This window comes from Notamacropus eugenii, chromosome X, assembly GCF_028372415.1.
Source record: "Notamacropus eugenii isolate mMacEug1 chromosome X, mMacEug1.pri_v2, whole genome shotgun sequence".
NCBI classification, from domain to species: Eukaryota; Metazoa; Chordata; class Mammalia; order Diprotodontia; family Macropodidae; genus Notamacropus; species Notamacropus eugenii.
The window spans coordinates 51,568,065-51,592,822 of NC_092879.1; the positions used below are offsets into that span (position 1 = coordinate 51,568,065).

General features: G+C 41.7%; 1 pseudogene; it reads left to right on the forward strand.

The window, feature by feature from the left end:
- The first annotated feature begins 137 nt into the window (after positions 1-137).
- On the forward strand, positions 138-11,393 carry LOC140516320 (ubiquitin-conjugating enzyme E2 D2 pseudogene; annotated as a pseudogene).
- The last annotated feature ends 13,365 nt before the right edge of the window (positions 11,394-24,758 follow it).

Here is a 24,758-nt window from a genome sequence, read left to right on the forward strand (position 1 = left end):
CCTACGCCCCCGCCCCCCTGCCCCGGATTCCTATTAGTTAATAGGCATGCCACTCGACGGCGCCTCCTCCTCCCTCCTCGCTCCCCCCGCCCCCTTCCCCCTCCCAGAGCCAGTTTGCCCTTCGGGTCCTAGTGCCAATGGGCGTGAAGTGCCACTTTGTCACCGAACCCACGCAGTGGGGGGCAGCTGGCGACGGGCAGGATGGGACTGGGACCACCAACGGTACCGAAGCACCTTAGAGAGCAGTGAATGGAACACTGAACGACCGCTGCCCCCACCAATCAGGCCTCTACTCCTCCCCACTCCTCCCTGCTCCTAGGCCTCCTCCTTGTTTTGAAAATGATACCCAGGAATTTCACTTTCCAAAACACAAGAAAATCATCTCAATTCCTTTCTCAAGCTAAGCTCTCTCAACCTTGAGAAGCACCATAGTATTGCAGGAAATAGCTATGGATTTTAAGTTAGAGGTCCCAGTTTGAATGTCCATCCGTCTTACGTACTAGCTGTATGACACTAGACAAGTCACACCCTGAAATTTCTTTATCTGAAAAATGGAGGGAATTGGAAAGCATCGTGGTGCAGAGGAAAGAGCAACAGATTTACAAGCAGAGACCTCTAATCAATCCCAGTTCTTCCAATTACTACCAGTGTGACCTTGACCAAGTCACTTGCCCAGTTTCTTCATCTTTAACAAAAATAGATTGGACAGGATGACCTCAAAAATCCCTGCCAGTTCTACTTCTATGATCCTGTGACTAACTGGACTAGATGACCTTTCAGAGGTCCCTTTCAGAGCTAAATTCTATGACTTCCCATGTCCTGTTCAAAAGATCCTACACTCTGCTTCCCATTCTCCAACCTGCCCTCCCCCTCCCCATGTATATCTAAAGCTTTCCAAAAGGAGCAAGATAAGCTACTGGAAAAAAGAGTTCGCAGGCCAGTAAGTGCATGATCACCACTGCCAAAGCTAAGGCTCCTAGCTGTTTTTTTCTGGGGGTGTTAGCTTAATTGCAGGTAATCAAAATCCAAGTAAGCCAGAAAGATTTTCAGCCCATGCTCAAAAGCACCATGCCTTCTGCCACTTGTATAGAGCACTGAACATCAAAGTAAATCCACCAAAGGAGAGGGAATGGGACAGTGTAAAAGCAGGCTCTTTGGGAGCTATGAAGGGACTAGAACATCTGTGCTACCAACCTGGGGGAAGGGGGTCGTAAAAAGAGTTCCACTGATTTGAATGTAGTGTACTGTGTTCCATATAATACATCCTGGCAGATGTCTAACATACTGACCATGGACAGTTACTTCCGTTTGGTGTCCTCCCCTTATCCCAATGTAATCCCCATGAAGCGGGAGGGGCACAGATCTGAGCACTTCATAAATGTTGTGTTAAGGAAGTCTACAGTGTTGCTTTCGAGATTACATATAAGTTCAAGAATTATTCATTAATAGAATTTGAAGGAAACTTAGAAACCATCGAGTCCAATGCCCCAGTTTTACTGTAGAGGAAACTGAGGCTGAAAGAAGTGTCTTGTCTAAGTCAAACCAGTAGCAAGTGACAGGACCGTTAATTGAACCCATGTCTCTCTGACTTCTTCTGACTCCAAGTCCAGAGCTCTTACTACTGAACCACACTGCCTATTTCTTCTTGATAGTATTTTCTATACATCCCCCATCTGGGATGACAAAGAGCCATATAATGATAAGTATATCTGGTTCCTTCATGAAAGCTTTCATTCAAGAATTTCCAAAAGACAAAGAACTTACTAAATAGTTCTGCCTTCTGGGAGAGGATGGACAGAACTGTATTACTGAAGGAGGAGCTCAGCATTTATGAAGCAGAGTTTCCTGAGTTGTTCCCCAAGCCAGGAAAGTTTTCAACCTTCATCCCTGCTTCCTAGGCTCTCTGACTTCCTTCAGGTCTCAGCCAAAGTCCCACCTTCTGCCAGAAGCCTTTCCTAGCCCTCCTGAAGCTTAATGCCCTCCCGTTGAGATCACCCCAATTTCTCCTATTTCCTCTTTGCATAGAGTTGTTTTCATGTTGTCTCTCACATCAGATTGTGAGCTCCTTGAGACCAGGGACCATTTGTTTTGGGGTTTTTTTTGCCTTTCCTCATTGTTTCCAACACTTAGCTCAGTGCCTGATGTGTGGTAGGTCTTTAATAAATGCTAGATGACTAACTGACCAATATCTGATGCCTCATGGAACTCCTACAGATTATAATCATTTGTTTATTCCTTACAACACTCTGTGACCAGTGTTATTTCAGGGTGCAATTCTCACTTTCTAGTAGAGGGTACTACCTACACAACCTCTTAAGACTGGAGGGAAGAACAAATTCCCTCAGGCCCCACCCCAATGTTCTCCAAGGCAATTCTACCCAGAAACCTTGGGTAAAGACCCAGCTTTCCTTACTATATGCCTAAGCATAGGTCCTTCCCAACATCTGGAATGCCTTCTTCCTTTCCTCCCCCCCCCATGAATTCCCTCCAAGTTTCTAGAGTCCAGCTTCCTTTATGAAGCTTTCCCTAATCCCCCTGTACTATGGACCTTCTCCTTCAGACCTTCCACAACACTTTGTGACTTTCTTTCCACTTAACAATTATTATTGTGGATTATAGTTATTTGCATTTCAAGAATTGCCAAAATTGAATAAAAGAAGATAAGGCTGCATCTCCTTTGGGAAACTATGTAACACTTTCAAAAATCCCAAGCCCCTCTCTAATTCAAAAGTCAGTGGTTTTTAGCACAAATAGTTCTCCAGTGATGCCAGATGGCTCATTCACAAAATATCCTAATCCCAGAAGAATTGAAATTGCAGGTGATGCCAAAAGACAATGGAAAGATGCATGGTGAGTGTCATAGCATAGTACAGAGAATGGTCTACACTTGAGAAGTTGCATAAAATAAATTATCTATACTGAAGATGAGGTAAGCAATTAAACCCAGTAAACCTGGGTTCCATAAAACCAAGAACACAAACTACCCATGACAGAATTATCTGAGCAGGATTTCGGGGAAACTGGGTGGTGCTGTCCTAGAGTCAAGACAAACCTCAGTTCAAATTTGGCTTCTAACACTTTACTAGGTGCGTAATTTGGGGCAAGTCACTTCTGTTTGTCCCAGATTTATAACTGTATAAGGGGAATCAGAAAGTATTTAGCACTAGTTATCATCATCATCATTATACTAGAAAAAAAGTTTTTCATAAAATATTTCTAACAACATGATATCCAAAATACATAGTGAACTCACACAAATATAAAAGACCAAGAATCATTCCCCAACAGATGAGATCAAAAAATATGAACATTTTTCAAATGAAGGCATGCTATCAACAACCATATTAAAAATGTTCCAAATCACCAATAATAAAAGATATACAAAATAAAACAGCTTTGAGATTTCACCTCATGCAAATCAAATTGGCAAAATGACTAAAGTAGCCATTGTTGGAGGGACTATAGGAAGATCCAAAGCATGAATACACTGTTGATGGAGTGATGTAATTGGTCTTACTCTTGGGGAAAATCATTCGGACTTGAGAAAAGCTGATCCCCTTTGATCTTTTGGTCTCACTATTGGACATAACTCCCCAAGAAGGTCAAAGACATCCACTTAGTATATAGGTCCCCATATACCAAAATATTCATAGTAGAGTTTGTGATAGCAAAAACTCTGAAAACAAAATTACTACCCATTAACTGAGAAAGACTTGACCAAACTGTAGTTTGTGAATATAACGTTGTAATGAGGGGAAAAACATTCAACTTGGAGTCAGAGGATCTGGGTTCAAATTCTAGTTTTGATATTTACTACCTGGGTGACATTGGGCACTTCACAACTTCTCTGGGCCTCAGTTTCCACCCCTGTAAAATGAAGAGGTTGCATCAGATCGTCCCTACAGTCCCAGGACATGGGTCGATATTTATGGGTGGCTAAACTGCCTGGGCCATCACCAGGTGTCTTGACTTATGTCTTGTCCCTGGACTCTAATGACTCTGGAGGAGAGAGTGAGGCTGATGACTGCACAGCCCTGCTTCATTTACTTCTAATTCAGTGAATGAAAGATGAACAACAATCTGCAAGTAGTAGTTGCCCCCTGGAGATCCAACTCTGGCCTCTCCTTCTCCTTCTTCCTTTTCCTCTTCCTTCTCCTCCTCCTTCCATCCCTTTCTCCACATAGGGAGCCATATCCTTACATGTGGGTGCTCTGTCCAAGGAATATAATTTTTGATCAATTATATTTTGCAAGGTATCTTGGGATTTGGGAGCCAGATTTTTTTTCTTCCCTATTTATTTATCCTATCATTTTTTCAAAAAGTTGGGATAATTAACTCTTTAGACTCATGTAATTTTATTTATGATTTCTTGAAACATAGCTCTGATAAAACAGACTTTTAAAAGCCCATTGTTATTCAAATGGAGCTACTTGGCCAAGCTTTTAAACCCAACTCTCTGCCTTTCCCAGATTGACCAATAACAGGTCCCAGCCCAAGCCTTTGTTGCCCATTGTTTGGATTTTGATGTCTCAGAGTGAATGCAAAGTAGCAATTGTTTTCTGTTCTGGCCAGAAACTCTAAGGGTCTTCCCCTCCCAGACTGATTCAAGGCAAACTAAACCATCTTTTGTCTCAATTCTTACCTAGCCCTTAGTCATTGAATGGGTGAATTGAACTCAGACAAATTGAGACCTGGGAAAGACCTTAATTTTAAAAAAGTCGAGGTCTTCCCCTATATACTAGACCACTGCTGCAGTTGTCCTGATCAATGCCTTGCCATTGGACTCCTATGATTCTGGAGGAGAGAGTGAGGCTGATGACTTTGCATAGCCCTGCCTCATTTAAATCCAATTCATTTGTAAATCAAGACATCACCCTCCAGACATCTTTGGTCCTCTTCAAGAATGAAGGACTACCACCACCTCTACCACCACCACCATATTAGTTGAGTAATAATAACAAAATTATTTATTCATAATAATAAGCTTCAGTCCCTCACCCTACCCCAGGATGTTGACTACATGCCCCATGAGCAATTGGGTTGGATTCTCTACCAACAGTAGGCACTTTATAAATGTTTGTTGAATTAAGCTGCTATGATCATAAAGAAGCAAGGAAAAAGGGGAAAAGCATGCCTCTCTCCTCCAGTCTTCAAGAGAAAAGTCCCCCTTTGCCAGACATACTTCCTCTGTGCTATTAAAGAAGAGATCTAGTTCATAGGAGGACCTGGGGGTCCCAGAGTAGAAGTGGTGAAACAACACACTGTGAGGTTCTACTCCCTACTGCACCTGCCTGTCTCTGGGCCACATTCCCCTCTGAAACTTTGTATGCAGCTACATGGGCAGTAAGGCTTATTACATTACCATCATTCAGTATTTGTGCCCAGCACTCAACTCAAATGACATAAAATTTAAACTGGCAAGCATGGAGCTGCACTTCCTTCTGCATAATCACATCCTTTGACACAATCATAAAATTCTTTCTATATTATATGTGTGCGCACACATATATTTCAGAGCCTTTGGCATACTCTCATCCCAGAAATATTCATCCTTAGGGAGTTGATTTGAGCTTTGGAGAGAGCCCAGAGTCTGGTGACTAAGGTGGGGGAACAAGTTGGGGAAGCTCCAGCCCAGCTGAAAAACGAGGTGTGACTCTAACATCACTTGACTGGTTTTCTTCAGGGCTTCTAATGTGGCTCTGAAGGCAAGTGCCCAAGAGGACCCCTTGCAGAGAAGTGAAGGATTACCAGAATCAAGTAGTCCCAGCTCATTGATACAAAGTGGTCACTGTAGCCAATGTTTTGTCTTAAAGTACTTACTCTCTCTCTCTCTCTTTTTTTTTTTTAACAAGTGTAACATTGACTACCATGAAAGGATACACAAGAAAAAGCTTAATGCCAAGGCCAGGAAGAAGGAAAGTAACAAAGTATTACAAGAAATTCTACTGTGAGGTCAAATGAAGGGTATCTTTTTTTAAGTGATCTGCTACATTCTGACCACTGGCAACATCATAGGAATCTAAGTAACAAAGGAGGAATTTGAACCCAGTTTCTCTAACTGTCCTGTGTGCCCTGTTCCTCACTAGTATGGGACTCATCTATCAGCTCTGATCTTTCTCCTCACTTCTGGAATCACTGAAGGACCCTCTTGAATTACTCACTATTTCTAGGGATAAGTTGGTAGGCTGCCAAGGGTGTAAGAGACAGAGTACAAGGGGAGGCCCCTTATGCCAAGGCTAACATGCAGGTCACAGCTGGGCTCCCTTTATCCATGTGACCTTCTTCCCCAGACTGCATCACCTATGCATAGCTCTATCTTGACACATCTGATCCAACACACAAACTCTATGGTAGGCAGTAGACCATGGCGTGGGGATCAGAGAACTTCACTTAATTCCTCGCTCTTCAAGTTATTTAACAATGTGATCTTCAGCAAGTTGGGCATCTCCTTTTGAGGCTCTGGTCCAATAATCTGTAAAATAAGGGTGTTGGACTAGATTTCCCTCTGAGCTCTTGATTCAGTGTGAAAACTTTGAAAAAATCAAGTAAGCAAAGCCAGGAAACAATAACTTAATGATGACTACAGTGTAAATGGAAAGAATGAACACCGCGACGGTCAAAAATGAGTGTTGCCAAATTGTAAAAGACAAACTTGATAACAAAAAAATGGGAAAAGACAGCTAGCCCTTCCTCTATTCCTTTACAGAGGTGGTGGGACCTCAGGTATAGAACATAGCATGTAAGATTTTTTTCAGCATGATCAATTTTGCTAAATTTTTTTCTTCTTCCTATTTTTCTACTTTAAAAAATTCATTGTTACAAAGGTTGCCTCTCTGGGAGGAGGAGCAGAAGGGCAAAAGGAGAAAACTAGATGGTGTTAAAAGATAAAAATAAAATCTTTTTTAAAAAGGAAACATTAACTATATAAAATGTTACACAAGAACAAAGGATTATCATTATTTTCTCCTTCCTTTTTTCTTTCTCTCCCTTTTCTTTCTCCATCCCCATCTCTCTTTTCTCTGCATCTGTCTCTCTCTCTGTCTTTCTTTCTCTGTCTCTCTCTCTCTCTCTCTCTGTCTCTCTCTCCTTCTGTCTGTCCCTCTCCCTTCTCACCGATAACCAATCAGCATTCTTGAGATATCTGTCTCTCTCACCCTCTCTGCCACCTATCTGGTTTTCTCTGAGACAAGAGTTGCTGTGCCTAACACTGCCTGTGGAGTTGTTCTCTCCCATTCTCTGTCCTTTGACAATTCAGTTCAAATCAAAGAAATGTTTCTTAACTAGTGGCAAGTCCTGGGGTCAAGACTCTTATGGAGGCAAAGGGTTAGAAGTGACAGTGAAAAACAAACACAGGCCCACTCCTTCCTTTTAACCTGGGCTGTCACAGGGAATGGGAGAAAAGGCTTCAGTGTCTTGAGAAGTGTGGTGCCCTTAGTAGAAATCCAAGTTCAGTTAGAGTGTGGAGGAGAGGGAGATTTGGTGAAAATAGAACAAGGCTCAAAAGGGCACACCAGGCTCTGTGCAGATAGGGTTGGAGAGGGACAGAACTGGCCTAGAGGGGGGTGAGGGTTAAGAAGGGAATGGCAGCACTGGCCCTAGAGTCAGGAGGCTCCGAGTTCAAATCGGGCCTCAGATCTTTACCTGCTGTGTGACCCTGGGCAAATCACTTTACCCCAATTGCTTCCAAAAGAAGAAGAAGAAGGCAATGGCAGGCACATATGATTTGCACCCAAGGTAGTGAGCCAGAATAACACACAGAAGCAGTCATTGGGCAGTAGGGAAGGGGGATTGCTCAGTCAAAAGAACTTTCAGAGTATCACCAAATCACAGAATTTGAGAGTTAGAAGGCATCTCAGCAACCATTCCTCCATACAGGAAAAGAAGCCCCACTCTACCATGGCCCATAAATCGTCATTCAGCCTCTGATTGAAAACCTCCAGTGAGAGAGAACTCACTCCTTCCTGAAGTAACCCATCCCTCTTTTTGTGGGGAGAGCAGATCTGCTTTCACTGTTACAGAGGCCTTTGGCCTCTTACAACATCCAGCCATTTTTTCTGGTCTTATTCTCTGGGGCCAAACAAAACTTTGACTCCTTCTATGTCACAGTACTTTGGATACTTGAACAGAGCTGGCATGTCCAGCCTTAGTCTTCTCTTTCTCTATGCTAGAATCCCCAGTTCCTTTCATTGTTTCTCATGGGACCATCCTGACTGCCCTTCTATGTCCTCCCTAAACAGTGATGCCCAGAGCTAAGCATCAATGAGGTCTGACCAAAGAGACTACAGTGTCACCTCCTTATTCCTGGAAGCTGTACCTTTAATGAAGGTAGCCTAAGATTATAAGAACATGTCTGGTCTCCACATCGTCCTGCTGACCCATTCTGAACTTGTTGTCCATTAAAATCTCCAGATCTTCCCCAGACAAAGTGCTGTCTCACCATGTCTCCGCCCGCCCCCCCACTCTTGTACTTGTGATGTTGATTTTTTGAACCAGTGTTTATCCCTGTTGAATTTCATCTTATTCCATTCAGTCCAGTGTTCTAGTTGGTCAGAATCTTTGGGGATCCCGATTCTATCATCAGGTATGTGAGCTCTCTCTCCCAGCTTTAATCAGCATGAAACCTAGGTCTATATCCAAGTTTCCAATACAGATGTTAAATAGTACATGGTCTATGCACGGATCCCTGGGGCACTTCATAGGAGACCTCTTGCCAAGGTGACACTGATGCATTAATGCTTTGAATCTGGCCACTCAAGTCAGGTCAAATCTATCTGTCATCCTTCAGTCCATGTCTTTCTGTCTCTTCCACAAGCATATCCATGTTCCTGTACCAGTTCATTCAAGAAGGAGTGGGGATCTGGAGATTTTCACAAAAGATGCAGACAATACAGGGATGTTTAAAGCAGCAGGATTTATTAAACATGTTCCAACTCCCACAAAGGAAGGTTCAACCTAACAGGAGACATCTGGGGGTGGGGAGGCAGGTACAAGAAGGGAAAGCTACGAGCAGGGCCATCGCAGACCTCAAGCACAATGGCCTTTAAGCCACAGTGGTAGAAAGAAGGGGTCAACTGATAATGGCCCTGCCTTCAGATAATAGAGCAGCTTGGACAGCTTTCCATCACTCCTCTGTGTCAAAACAGGGTCCATCTGGGGTCAAGGCATCTCCAAAACAGGGTAGCTTGATCACATAGCCAGGGGCTCCCTTGGGGGGCAGATTGGTTTCCCATCTCTGTTTTTGTGAGCAGATAGACTGGTCAGTATGATCTCTAGCCCCATAAACAAAAGGGATTACAGTCCAGGTATACAGGATTCCAGCGGTCTCCAGAGAAAGGCAGGATGTGAGTAGGAAGCAGGAAGAAAGGGGCATCTGAGGCGAGGAGGGAAGAAAAAAAGTTCCATGATAGCTTTAATATATATTTCAAAGGAATCCAGTTTCATGTGCAATCATTTTTTTTCGATTCTACTATGTTATGGAAATGCTTGCTTTATTTCTTAAGTTCAGAATAAAACATATTACCACAAAACAAAAGCGGGGTAGCAGGACCTAGAGCAAGGACTGCTGGGAATAAAAAAGCTAAGTCTCCAAACCAGAGAGCCCTGAGGGGATCACCACAACCCCCAAAGACAGAAGTGAGGAGGGAGAAGAGCACAAGCTGCTTTCCTACTCTAGAAGTATCAGGTTTGTGGGGCAGCTAAGTGCTTAGAACACTAGTCCTGGAGTCAGAATGGACCTTAAACACTTACTAGTTGTGTGACCCTGGGCAAGTCGCTTAACCCCAATTGCCTCAACAACAAAAAAAGATGTCATGAATAATAACTTTATTGGTGAAAAGGTGAAAAAGGTTTTTGGTTTTGTTTAAAACCAAAAAAAGAATCATGGTGGTACTTCCCACAATAGAAGGCTTACATCATTCCATAAGAAGTAACCAGCTACCACCACACTGCCTCCAACTCCTATTACTATTACTAAACAGTAACTGTTTCTCTTTTACACAGGAACCCTGAGGGTCCTCCCCTTCCAGTTTGATTTTTTTTATTAAAGAGGCCATCCCTTAAGTAACTCCTTAAAGAAGCCTATTCATTGAATGGGTGCATCTCACAAAAAGTGAGAATGTGATAAGGCCTCAGACTGAAAGGGCCAAGGTCTCACATTGCATCCTGGGCCATCTCCAGTCATCCTGACAAATATCAGGCCACTGGACCCAGATGGCTCAGGAGAAGAAATTGAGGTTGGTGATCTTGCACAGCCCTCCATCACTCAACTCAAAGTCAACTGCAAGTCATGTCATCATCTTGATGTCATGGTTCTCTTCAAGAACAAAGGACAAACACAGCAACAAGCCCCTGACTCCAAAGTTGCCACTGAACTGCTTATCATAAGGAAGATCGTAGTTTCATGTAGCACTTTAGGACTTACAAAGCACTTTTTCTCACAACCACTGGGTAGTAATCCCAATAATGACAGTGAGCACTAACATTTCTAAAGCCCTTTAAAATTTGCTAAGTTCTGATCATAATGCTGGGTATTTGTAGGTGAAATTGATTACACTGACAAATTCTTAAGTAATAGTTTCACATCACACATAAGGACTTTGATCCTAATGCTTTGCTTCAAAATCATTTAGTGAGTTGTCCTATAATATAGCTAGGTATAGTAGAAAGAGAATGGGGCAGAATAAGTATTTATATAGGACCTACTATTTGTCAGTTACTGTGCTTGGCACTTTTTATAAACGTTATCTCATTTGATTCTCACAACAACCCTCCAAGGTAGGTGCTATTATGATTCCCATTTTACAGTGGAGAAAACTGAGGCAAAGAGAAAGGAAGCGATTGACCAGGATCAGACAACTAGTAAGTATCTGAGGCCACATTTGAACTCAAGTCTTCCTGATTTTAGGCCCAGCGCTCTATGCCTTCACAAGGACTTGAATAACCTGAGCCATAACACCCTCTCTCCATTCCAGTCTCCCCCAACCCATGGACATTGTACATCAGGTCCTCTTGGAGATGACATATTCCATTGGCAAGTTACAATAATGGAGTCAAATGATAGTCCTTTTCAGGGTGGAGTATTTTTTTTTTTATAATTCATTTCCCAATGGATCATCCCTTCAAACCACCTGAGTTTGCATTTCCAATAAGAATTTCCCATCCCAATATTAACAGTGATCAAGACATTTGTCTTGTTATTATATAGTCACAGTGGTGTCTAACACTAATGATTTCAGAAGTGTGTTTGTCCATCTGTCCTGTGGGGTGTGATCCCAATTCAGGCAATCTTTCAGTGCCTGAGATCACACAGAGAAAAGTACAGTAGTCTAGCTCAGAAATGGAACAAGAAGTATGCTGTGGAACTAGCAAAATTATGGGATAACTTCAGCAAATAGAGAAGGAAGAACTTTGAAAGAGAATTATTTAGTATTTCCGTGTGACTATTCATGCTTCACCTTTCCCACTGCAGTACTGCTGTATTGTACATGCTTGAAACAACGAAATAGGAATACTGTATTTCCTGGACCAACATTGACTCCTAGCAGAAGTGTGTGTGTGTGCATGTGTGTAAAGCCAATCCTTCAGCCATTTGCACATCATGCACCAGGATGGAAGTTTAATTTGACTCAACATTGGTAACCAGAAGGATTTGAAGTCTGGTGTCCTGGTTGTTCCTCCCATAAAAAACTCCATGCATTTTCACTGGCTATCCCCCACGTCTGGAGTTCTCTCCTCCTTACCTCCATCTCCTGGCTTCCTTCATCTTCACTAAAATTCCATCTTCTCCAATCCCTATTAATGCCTTCCCCCAAGATTATTTACAATTTATTCTCTCTATATATCATGTTCTTACCTAATTGTTTACATGTCTGTTTCTGCCTTTCTTTGTATCCCCAGTGTGTGGTTCAATGTCTGGCACATATTAGGCACTTAAATCTTATTGACTTAATTGGAGAAGACCCAGATTGGAGTCTGAGCTCTTTTAATTACTCCCTGTGTGACCTTGGACAAGTCATTTCCCTGGGTCTGTTACCTAAAATGAGGGGTTGTTTATAGGGGTAAAATCAGGGGTTCTTTAATGGGAGTAAACATTAGGGGTTCTTTGTGGGGGTGTAAAATCAGGGGTTCTTTATGGGGGTTGTAAAATCAGATATTCTTTATGGGGGGTACAAAATCAAGGGTTTTTATTGGGGGGGTTAACATCAGGTGTTGTTTACAGGGAGTAAAATCAGGGGTTCTTTGTGGGGAGTAAACATCAGGGGTTGTTTACAGGGAGCAAAATCAGGGGGTCTTTATGAGGAGTGTAAAATGAGGGGTTCTACACATTTTTGTGTGTCATGAACCTCCTGGGCAATCTGAAGACAACAGACCCCTTAAATATGTAAAATAAAACACATAGAATTACAACTGTCTTTAAATACAACTATCCAATTATTTTTTTCAAATTCTCATGGACTCCAGGTTAAGAATTTTGTGGCACTCTAGGGTTTCTAAGGTTCCTAGCAGCTCCACGTCCCTCAATCATCCAAGCCCCCCCCTGCCTCCTCCTATAGTCTGGCCGAGGCCCTTCACCTCTCTCCCAGCAGGCCCATTCAATACCCCCTTTCTATTCATCCCACTTCTTGAAAACAAGGCTTCATGTTAGCACGCCTTCATGGGATTAGGGAACCAATGTCTCCCTTCCATCAATCACACAGTGCAGAGCCTTGGGAAGCTCGGTCCTCCATGAAGCGGTTCCTAAATTGGGAGAGTGAACAAATGCCCTCTGATCCCACCCTATGTAAACACTCCATGGTCTTCACCAAACTGCACCTCCCTCTTCACTTGGCAGCAGAGTAAATACTTACTTATTCAATCACTGTGCCTGTTCACTGTTTGCTTAGTTCTCTGTATGGCCTTTCTCACTCTGTCAGTGTTACTGCTATCTTTTCTACAGTTCTAAATGGATTAATCTACCATTCAGGCTTGGGACAAATACCTGGAGCCCTGCCTACCCGGGTAATGGGGTTTGGGGGAAAAGCAAAGCAATCATTTTCCTATGGCCCTACCCAAAGTGGCAATCATAGCTGAAAAAGGCCAAATAAATGAATGAATGAATGAAGCCAACATCTACCAGCTAAGGTCAGTTTGCTAGGAAGTGAGGCAAATCTGCTGGAACATCATGTACTGTATAAAATTACAGCATCTGTCTCTAAAGGCAACTCTCTACCTAGGTCTAAATAGGCATGGCTTCAATGTAGCTCTTATGTTTCAGAAATTAAGTGTGAAGGATGCACTAGCAATCTGTTTGACTCCAAATATGAACCCAAATAGATCTCAAATATGAAACAAATATTCGAGCAAAGGGAAATCCATTTCTCTAGTGATATTACTCTCCAGCTGATGTGATTTATTCTAAATTGCATAGAGATAAAGGAGGAAAAATTGTTTTAACCTACACTACCTACATGTCTCATGAAAGTATCCACTTTCAGGAGAACGTCAAACACAGAGAATGCTAGATATGGAAGGGACCTTAGAACTCATACAATTCAACCTTCATTTTACAGCAGAGGAAATTGGAATGGTGAGGTTGACTTGCTCTTTAAGGTCTGGGGTGGGGGTGGGGGAGAAGTTCATTTTTGTAAAAGATGGGGGGAACTAGGGAGTATAGTGGATACAGCACTGGCCCTGGAGTCATGAAGACCTGAATTCCAATCCAACCTCGGACACTTACTAGCTGTGTGACCCTGGGTAAGTCACTTAACCCCAATTACCTCAACAACATCAAAAGATGTCATGAGTAATAGCTTATGATAAGAGACTAGAAAACTGGCATCAGACTTAGGAAGACTGGGGTTTAAGTCCCATCTCTGACACATGGGCTATATGATCCTGGGTAAGTTTAAGTCATTTAAATTTCTTAGTGTCACGGGCAACTCTAACACTACAAGTTGCAGAATAGTCACCTGTCTGCATTGGAAGAGACAATTTTCCCACAAGGAATTCCAATACCAATGAAAAATGTAACGGTCACTAGCTTTGTTTTATGATAGAATCGATTATCACAAATGACCTCAAAATATACAAAGGGAAAGGGGCTCCCAAAGCATTTAGGGGGCTCCCTGGACACACAGAAAGTAAATGCGATCAGTCAAGAAGCATTTAAGTGATTTCTTTGTGCCAGGTACTATATTAAGTTCTAGGGATACAAAGAAAAGCAAAATAGGGTCCCTGCCCTCAAGGAGCTCACATTCCAATGAGAGAAGAAATAGCATGTAAATAATTGTCATTGTTCAGTCATTTTTCAGTTGTCTCCAACTCTTTATGACCCCATTTGGGTTTTTCTTGGAAAAGATGTTGGAGTGGCTTGCCATTTCCTTCTCCAACTCATTTTACAGATGAGGAACCTGAGGCAAACAGGATTAAGTGATTTGGCCAGGGTCATACAGCTAGTAAGTGTTTGGGGTCACATTTGAACTCAGGAAGATGAGTCTTCCTGACTCCAAAACAGGCATTCAATCCACTGCAGCACCACCTAGCTGTTCTTGTAAAAAAAAAAAAACTAGGCATATACAAGCTATGTACGGAATAGATGAAAGGTGCTGTCCGAGGGAGAACACTTGCAGTGAAGGGGAATGTAAAAGCCTCCCGCAGAAGGCAGAATTTAAGCTGAGTCTTGAAGAGAGCTAAGATGAAGAAGTGAGGAGAGAGAACATTCCAGGTATGGGGGAGAGCCAGGGGAAAATGCCAGAGTCAGGATATAGAACATCCTGTTCAAGGAACAGGGAACAGGTCAGTGGCACTGGATTGAAGAGTATGTGTGTTGGTAGTGGTGGTGGTGGTCCTTTTCTCACAGAGCACCAATGATATCAGGAGGGTAATGTCTTTACTTACAAGTAATTGGATTTAAGTGAGGCAGGGCTGTGTAAAGTCATCAGCCCCTCTCTCCTTTAGGATCATTAAAGTCCAGTGGCTTAAATTAAGGTCTTTCCCAGGTCTCAGTAAGTCTGAGTTCAATTCACCCATTCAATAACTAAGGGTTAGGTAAGACTTGAAACAAAAGACGGCTTAGTTTGCCTTGAATCTGGGAAGGAAAGACCCTTAGAGTTTCTGGCCATAACAGAAAACAATTGCTACTTTGCACTCACCCTGAGCCTTCAAAACCCAAACAATAGGCAAAGGAGGCTTGGGCTGGGACCTATTATTGGTCAATCAGTGAGAGGCAGAGTGATTTGGTTTAAAGGCTTGGCCAAGTAGCTCCATTTGAATAACAATGGGCTTTTAAAAGCCTGTTTTATCAGTTATGTTTCAAGAAATCATAAATGAAAATATTACAGGAAAAAGAGTAAATTGTCCCAGCTTTTTGAAAAAATAAATAGAAAAATTTTTTAAAATAATCTAAGCCCTCAAACCCCAAAATATTTTCCAAAATATAAGTGAATACACACACACACACACACACACACACACACACACACATATAAAGCTATGACACCCCAAGTGGGGAGAGGCACCAGATGTGGCCAGGGAAGGAGGAGAAGAAGGAGAAGGAGAAAGAGCCTTCTCCAAGTCAAATTGTGGAAGGGAATGAAGAGTAAAGTGTAAGAAACTTGGAGAGTCAAGGAGACAAGTTGTGAAGGACTTCAAATACCAAAGCAAGAATTTCATATTTGATCCTGGAGGTATTAGGGAGGCACTGGAGTTTATTGAGTTGGGGTTGGGGCAGGGAGGGGTGTATGGAGATTTGGCCAGACCTGAGTTTTGGAGATCACTTTGGCAGCTGAGTACAAGTGGCAGACTGAAGTGGAAAGAGCCTTGAATCAGGGAAGCCAACCAGAAGACTATTTCAATCATCCAGGCATGAGGTGATGAAGACCTGAACCCAGGTGGTGGCTTCTTGCCAAGAGGGGAGAGAAAGGAGTGTATATGAGAGATGTTATGAAGGTAGAAAACACAAGACATGGCAACAGATTGGATATGGAGGGCAAAAAGAGTGAGGACTCGAGGCTGGTCCCTAGGCTGTGAGCCTGGGTGACAGGGAGAAAGGTCACAGTATAAGTTAAGCTATGTTATTGACTGAACAGGAGATTTCAAGACACAGCGGAGCTGGGGGTGATGACCCAGAAGACTTCTCTCCAGAAAAGTTTTCTGCCTTATTTTTCTGTGTCAGATTCAATAGACTCAACTCCCTTGAGCTTGACTGAGTCAAACTGCCCCATAAATCTTATCTTCCCCCCCAGTGTGTCATAAGAATAGCTCCCATTTCTTAGAACTTTAAGGTTTACAAAGCAATTTCCCCACAACAACCCAGTAACATAGGGAGTGTACGTAATACTATTTCCACTTCACAGACTAGGAAATCGAGTCTCAGAAAAATTAAGTGACTTCCGCAGGGTCACAGGGCTAGTAAGCGTCAGAGCCAGGAACTGACCTCAGGGATTATCTGACTCCAAGTCCAGTGCTCTTTCCACACTAAATACCACATACATGAAGAAAAATGCAATGGCCTCCAAACAGATCCTCTAATATGAAGACACATCCTTTTTACATCTGTTCTTGAAGACCATCTTGATTTTGGGGATTCCTGCAGCTAGAGACCCCCTCATCCCTCTTAGCCAGAAGTAAGAAGATGTTCCTCTATCTGTATGATTCTTGACCCTCTAGCAAATCTTTCAATTCCATCACTGAACCTCAATCTCCAAGTCTCTCTCTCTCTCTCTCTCTCTCTCTCTCTCTCTCTCTTTCTCTTTCTCTTCTCTCTCTCCTTTCTACCTGTCTCAGTCCCTCTCCCCTCTCCCTTTGTCTCTCTCCCTCCCTCCTTTCTCTCTCCTTTCTTTTTCTCAGTCTCTCTCTCCATCTTGTTGATGCTTTCTGAATTCACTAGTATTGAAGTTAAGCTCAAAGCAAATTTCCCAAAGGTCATGTGGCCACATGTAAATAAGGAGTGTGGTTCCCCTCTCCTCCTGATGAGGCAATCAAGCCAGTCTGGATCCTGGCCAATGCTACCTGAAGTTGTTCATATCCCTTTCATCCCATTCCACACACATACACACCCCCACTTAATTTCTGCTTCTGGGGTAACAAGATACCAGCTTTTTACTACACACAATCGTAGAGATGGCATTAACTTAATTCTCAAGAAAAATGTCAGCTCTTCTAGACTCACAAGTAACCACCATAAAATCTATTCATCTTTGGCAGCAGATTAGCTAGTTGGGTGAGCATGTGTTGGCTTAACACTAAAAATAGCCCCTTTCATATTTTAATAAATTAGCATGTATGCCCACATATATATATATATATATATATGTATACACACACACACACACACTTTTTCAAAATGGGCCAGAAGGATTGATGACTAGGTTATGGAAACCACAATAGGCCAGAAAGAAGTGAGAAGGCTTACTAGCTAACTCGGCCAAGCTGCTTCCATGATCCTGAGCTCTCTGTAGGATTTCCCACTGCTGACTACCTCCTCTCCTGCACACTCTCTCCTTCCTGACACTTCTCTTTCTTCATTCTCCTCTTCCTTGGCTTCCTTTTCAGGATCATCATCCACGTCCAGTCCCTCATGTGCGGATCACCACAGAGTTTCTGTGGTCTGTTCTCTCTTCTCTTGCCTCTCTATATTCAGTCTTGGTGACCTCAATGGCTCCCATGGATTCAACTCTGGTCCCTCTAATGATGACTCTGCCCTCAGGGCTCTCTTAAGCTTCAGTTCTGTGTCTCCAACTGACCTTTAGACAGCTCTAACTGAATGTTCAAGTCAAGTCAACACCTATTTATCAAATACCTACTATTTGCCCAGCACTCAGCTAAGTGCTGGAGATGTGAAGGCAAAAGACAGTCCTAGCTCCCAAAGAACTCATAGTCTAAAGGGGAGAAAAGATTCAAACACCCATGCACAAACAAGACACCCGGGATAAATTGGAGAGAATTTCAAAAGGAAGACAAAAACATTAAGGAGGACTGGGAAAGGCTTCTTGCAAAAGTCAGGACTTTAGCTGGAACTTGAAGTAAGCCGGGGACAACAAAGAGAGAGAATTCTAGAAATGGAAGACAGTTGGTGAAAATGAATGGAGTTAGGGACGGCTAGGTGGTACTGCAGTGGATAGAGCACCAGCCCTGGGGTCAGGACGACCTGAGTTCAAATGTGACCTCAGACACTTACTAGATGTGTGACCCTGGGCAAGTCACTTAATCCTGATTGCCTCAAAAAAGAAAAGAAAATGAATGGAGTAGGGAGATGGAATATCCTGATTGAAGACCAGCAAGGAGTCTAGAATCAATGGATTGTAAAATGTGTCAGGAGAATAAGATGTAAGAAGACTGGAAAGGTAGGAAGGAACCAGGTTGTGAAGGGCTCTGAAAACCAAACAGAGAATATTCTATTTGATCCCAGAGGCAACAGAAAGCCCCTGGACTTCACTGAATAGGAGAATGGCATGATCAGACCTGTGCTCTAGGAAGATTACTTCGATAGACTGGAATAAAAGAGAGAGTTGAGGCAGAGAGATCAACCAGCAAGCTTTTGCAGTAGTCCAGGTGTGAGGTGGTGAGGCTTGCACTTGGTAGTATCAAAAAGGAAGATTAAGTAGGGAGAGAAGGGAAGGGAGAAAATACAAGACTTGGCAATTGATTGGACAAGGTAGTGAGAGTGAACAAGGAGTAGCCTGGGCAACTGGAAACATGCTGATACCCTGGATGTTCATAAGGAAATGAGGAAGAAAGGAGAGTGAAAGATTTCCAACTCAACAAGTTGAAAACAAAACTCATTAACTTACCCATTAAACCCTCCTCTCCTCTCACCTGCCCCATAATCTTTCTTCTTTACTTTGAGGCAAACTGGGTTAAGTAACTTGCCCAGGATCACACAGCTAGTAAATGTCTGAGATCACATTTGAACTCAGGTCCTCCTGACACCAGCTCTGGTGCTCTATCCACTGCAGCTCCAACTAGCTGCCCCATGCCCCATCACTCCTCTGTCACTCTTCCTTCTCTTCCACCCCCAGAATCCAATCAATCACCGAGTCTTGTCCACTCCATGTTCCACCATTTCTCACATCCATCCCCTTCTCTTCAATTATACAACCACTCCCAAAGTTCAGGCCAGTACCAGTCTTTGTTTAGTGACTATGACAGTAGCATCTTTAATGGTCTCTTCTCTGTCCAATTCATCCTCTACACAGCTGCCAAGTGATAGTCCTAAAACACAGCTCTGACTATGTCACTCCTCTGCTCAAGAAGCTGCAGTGGCTCCCTGCTGACTCCAGTCTACAACACAAAGTCTTCTGTTTGGCACTTTAAGGCCTGCACAGTTTGACTTCAGGTTATTTTTCCAGACTTATTACACATTACTTACTCTTCCCGGAAGGAGGTTTCTTTATCTGACACAATGGATGACTTGGATCCTGAAGTTTCAGGTAAACAATTACTCTGTTAAGTAGAGGTACAAGTGAGCAGTTTCCCTCTGCCTTCTCTCAAGAGTTATTCAGCCATAGACAGTTAACAGCAGCCTATATGGAAGGAAGTTGCATGGGGTCTAAGAAGCCCCATAGACAAGACAGTCATTATCTCCTCCAGTAACAAATTGTCCCACATGATGCTGCCAGTGTGTGCCATTTCATCTTTCACTTCTGTTCACCCCTTTCCCCAAACTGTCCCCTATTTCCAAAATGTTCTCTCTCCTCATGAACCTCAGTTCTCTTTAAGGGTCAGTTCACCTGTTACCTGCTTCTAGAGGCCTTTTTTCACACACACACCCACACACACACACACACACACACATACCCCTTCATCCATGTGCATTTATCTTGTACATATTTTCTGTATTCTCTTTTCTGTGAACTTGGCATATTTCCCCACTAGAATGTCAGTTTTTTGAAAGCAGTGACTACCTTTCTTATACATCTGCATTCCCTTCACCCGCAATGCCTGACACATAGTGGGTGCTTAGTAAATATCTGTGGATGGATTGTTGGCTCATTGTCAGGGCTCTGTAAAATGAAGAAGGTGAACCAGATGAACTCTAAGGTCCTTCCAGTTCTGACATTCTATTCAACAAGAATGTCTATGATTCTGTAATTTGGATTGGGGAAAATAAGTGGTTAGAGGAAGGAAAGGAGGGAGAAGATAGAAAATTAAAACATGCAGCTTGATATAGTGTGATAATGTTTAATATAAAATTTTGGAGTAATCTCTTTGTTCTCTCTGAAGTAAACTCAGAGAGTGCCTCTTCCTATGTCAGCAAAAGCCAGCCAAGGCCGACTCTACACTCCTTAAGGAGACCTTTAACCTAAGACACTATATCTTGAATAATGAGACTTTCCTTTGAATCTTATTATCTACAGACATGTACTATGTTGTGGCATATTAATGGTAAAGAAAATATAGACATCTTAGGTCATAATTTCTATTGAACATTGTTTACCCTTTCCTATGTCAATTATCTGTTTAGGGGAGGAAGCCTGCCACTTACTAGTGGTGGGGTTTCTTTCCTTATCACCGAGACATATGCTTACCCAGCCTGAAATCCCAAGGCCTGACTAACATTGCTTTGTTAATTGTCCTGTCTTACTGAATTTATGATTTGCTTAATTAGGAGAGTTTCTTTCTCATGGCAAAATGTACTTAAGACAGATGATTTCTGCACTAGGTAGTCAGAGTCACCTCTGACTCCATAGCGCTATGTAACTGTTTTCTTTATGGGGAATTGATTAATTAATTAAATCATAAAATGTATGCATTTAGCCATGTTGCCTTTTCTCTAACAAAGTTTTCAGGTCAACAAGTGAAAAGTCTTCTGGATTTGGAGTCTGAAAACCTGGGTTCAAATGCTGACTCTGCTAGCCATGTGACCTTAACCTCTCTGAGACTTAGCTTCTTCCTCAGATTGGACAATATGATCTGGAAGGTTCCTTCTGAGTCTGAATCCTATGAACCTATGAAAGTTAAGGTTATGAAAGGAACAGAAAATAGGAGGGCAAAGAGGAGCCCCTCGCAGCCCCAGTAACTCATTGATTCAAGAAACACACACACACACACACACACACACACACGCGCGCGCGCGCACACGATGACCTAAAATGCAGCTACTGTATATCTTGTGGTCCAAAACAGATCTATATTTCATATGTCAAAACAGACTACCTTCAAGGCCCAACCTCCTCCACATGCCCAGCAGTCAGGCACAGTGGCCAGCAAACTGCCTCTAGTCTCCAGCCCTGATATTAGGCTCAGAGGAGAAGAACAGCCAGGTCTATGTCCATGCAATTCATTCCGTACAATAGCCTTGGGCAGACAAGCACTAAAAAGGCTTTGGATAGTGATGATTATATAGAAGGATAGGCTAGAAATGACCACCAACAAGTTTTATTGTTGCAACTTTTTGTAAACCCATTATTAAGAAGATTCATATCTTCATGTTCCTAAATAGGAGGTAATAACATTTCTAAAGCACCTTCACCCTCACTTATTTTATGGGAATGTTATTCTCTTTCAAGCCTTCCTCTTTCCCCCTGTTGATGTGCATTAGTTACTATGGAAACATTGGAATACTATAGTTTGAACATATCACCATTCACTAGCCGTAAAGAGAATAAAGCCAATTCACACGGAGAGAGAGGCTGCCGGTAGGGGGTTGTGGACAGATGTAGGGCAAGACATGGCGGGGATGATGGGGGGCTGGGCTAGGGGCCCACCTTACAGCCAAAGGGGCTAATAGCTCCATCTATCAAAATTGAGACATTAGCGATCAGGTAATCACACCTCAAGCGACTTCTCTTCTAACACACACTTTCCCAGGGAGAGGCCAGCGTGGTTCAATACATGGAGCCCCGAATTTGCAGCTGGAAGACCTTGGGTTGGAATCCCAGTCTCGTTACTACCTGTGTGACCTTGGGCGAATTCCTTCACCCCTGGGGGCCTCAATTTCCTCATCAGTAAATAGGGGGCGGGGTTGAACTAAATGGCCTCTAAGACCCTTTCAAGCTCCGAGATTCTCTGATTCCTTCATTCATTCCTTCATAGCATAATCCGAGGTTTTGCCCCACATCGCCCCTCACCCCCCACTTTTGCTTAAGAATGTATTGTAATCATTTTAACCACTAGGTGACAGAGTGGGCTAGTTCATTATCCTTGGGCAATTTGTAGCTCTAAAGGAAGAGGAGAAAATCTTTCATGGGTCTTCAAATGCAGTGAAAACATATTGAAGATTGCAGAGAGGAAATCAATAATTGTCCAAACCTACTAAGGCTGCTTAATTCACACAATACATGCTTTCTATTTCTACGGAAACAGAGCTCAAGCCTCAATTTTCATGCAAGTTCTAAAATATCACTTGGCTTTTAATGGTGCCATATGTTTATATCCTGGGCAATTAAGGGAAAAAATTTCAGTCAACACCCCTGAATGCTGAGGCTACTTGAGCAATACGAGAGTGCCTCTGGGTTTTCTTCTTTCTGCTAGAATTTGGTTTCTTCACCAGCATAACATCTGTTCCAATGACCTCCATCAACAGCCTTTCTTTTTGTTAACAATCAATAAACTCACTGGTTTTAGGAATCTACTTTGTGGCAAGCTTTGTTCTGGTATTTGTTGGGAAGTGTCTGTTGTGTCGGAATAAAATGTATCGATAATTTTGCTTCACTGTTTGAAAAGAAATTCTGTACCTATAAAATTAAATGAAATTACCTCCATCTGTGAGATAAAGCGAACACAAGCCAGCCCACTGCCAAAAAATTCTTCTGCATCACTACAAACAAAATGTTTGAAAATATTTTTCTGAGCATTGGATTCATACCTCATATCATATCTCATAATAAACTAGCTAGATCATTGATCTAGATATGAAAAATAAAAACCAGAGAAGAAAAATGAATAATATGTTACCTCAGCTATGGAGAGAAAAGATAGAAATGCAAACACAGAGGAAGTCATTGAAGAAAATTCTTTTTTTTCCTTTTTTAAATGATGTTTTTGTGAGAAAGTCCTAGAAACAGAATCACTGGATCAAAAACTAAGATCATTTTTTGTACTGTTAATGCCATGCTGCTGTCAAAAACATTTTCACTAGACTACAATCTCACCAACAATATTTCAGAGAGCTTGTTTACCAACTGCCTGAATTCTGTTGAATTTTATCCTTTTATTTTTATACCTATTTTTGCTAGCTAGAGTGTATAAGGTGATATCTTAAGGCTGTTTTGATTTGAATTTCTCTGATCACTAGATAAAAAGATTTTGCACAGTAAAAATATCTCTATATCTCTAAATATTAAAAACAAAAAATAGATTGGAAAACAATCAGCAATATTTCAGATAAAAGTCTGACATCCAAAATCTATGTGGAACTGACACATATCTAAAAGGTCAATATTGCATATTAACCTATGGAGCAATAGTCAAAACATACAAATGGACAATTTTGGAAAGAGGAAATAAAAACCATAATCAACTACATTAAAATATGCTCAAATTCTCCAGTGATCAAAGAAATATACATCAAGCAATCTAAACATATCACCTTACTCTCACTAAAATGGCATTTTTTTTAAAAAGGTGAAATTCAATGTTAAAAATTTTGACTATGGGGAAACAAGTCCACTAATACATTGTTAGTAGGTCTATGCACAGGCATAACTATTTTGGAAAACAATATGGTTATATGCAATAAAATTCACAATATCAATCAGCCCTTTGACCCAACAATTTGACTGGTAGCACTCTAGCACCCTAACATCATAAAAAGGGAGGAAAAGGACATATCAGTACATTATTCATAATAACTCTACTTATAATAGCAAAAAATTAAAAACAACCTCTGTATCCAATAATCAGAGAATTACTAAATAAATTATGGATAGGCATATAATGGAATATTGTTGTGACAAAATATGAAGTATATAAGGAAGAGTAAGATGAAATGTTGCAGAATAAAATAAGCAAAACCAGAACTTTATATACATTGACTACAATTAGAGAGGAAGGGAAAGGAAAGAAGGAACAAAGAGACAAAAAGAGAGAAAGGAAGGAAGGAAAGAAGGAAGGAAGGAAGGAAGGAAGGAAGGAAGGAAGGAAGGAAGGAAGGAAAGAAGGAAAGAAGAAGAAACTTCAAGCAGAACTTTAGATAAGCCTGGAAGGGACGACAAAAAAAAGACATTTTTTCTGGTTGCTGGTTGTTTGTTGGTTCATTTGTTTCTACCTTTTAATGCTGAGTTTTATGTAAGATTTTAGTTCTTATTTTTATGGTCATTTGATTGTTTTTGTTGATAATTATTAAGACTAATTGTTTTTAAGTTTAAAGAAGAATATTTCCCACGGGACAGTATGATGGCTTTGACATAAGCTGTTACAAAGTCATAGTTTAAATTTCTTTCTTCAGTCAACAAAAATTATTGTCTCTCCCTCCTACCTCTCCTCAATTTAAAAGGGAAAATGAAACCTTTATAACAAATATGCCTAGTCAAACAAAACAAATTCCCACATTGTCCATGTCCCAAAAGTATATGTCTCACTCTGCAACCTGACTCTTTCACTGCTGTGACACCTCTTTATCAGGAGATGAGTAACGTAGTTCATCATCAGTACTCTGCAAATCATAGTTGGTAAATGAGTTGATCAGAGTTCTTCAGTCTTTCAAAGTTGTTTGTTTTTATTATATTTTTGTCAATTTATGAATTGTTCTTCTCCTGATCACTTCACTTTGCATCAGTTCTTACAAGTCTTCCCATGTTTCTCTGAAACTCTTCCTTTTATTATAGTTTTCATTTGTATGA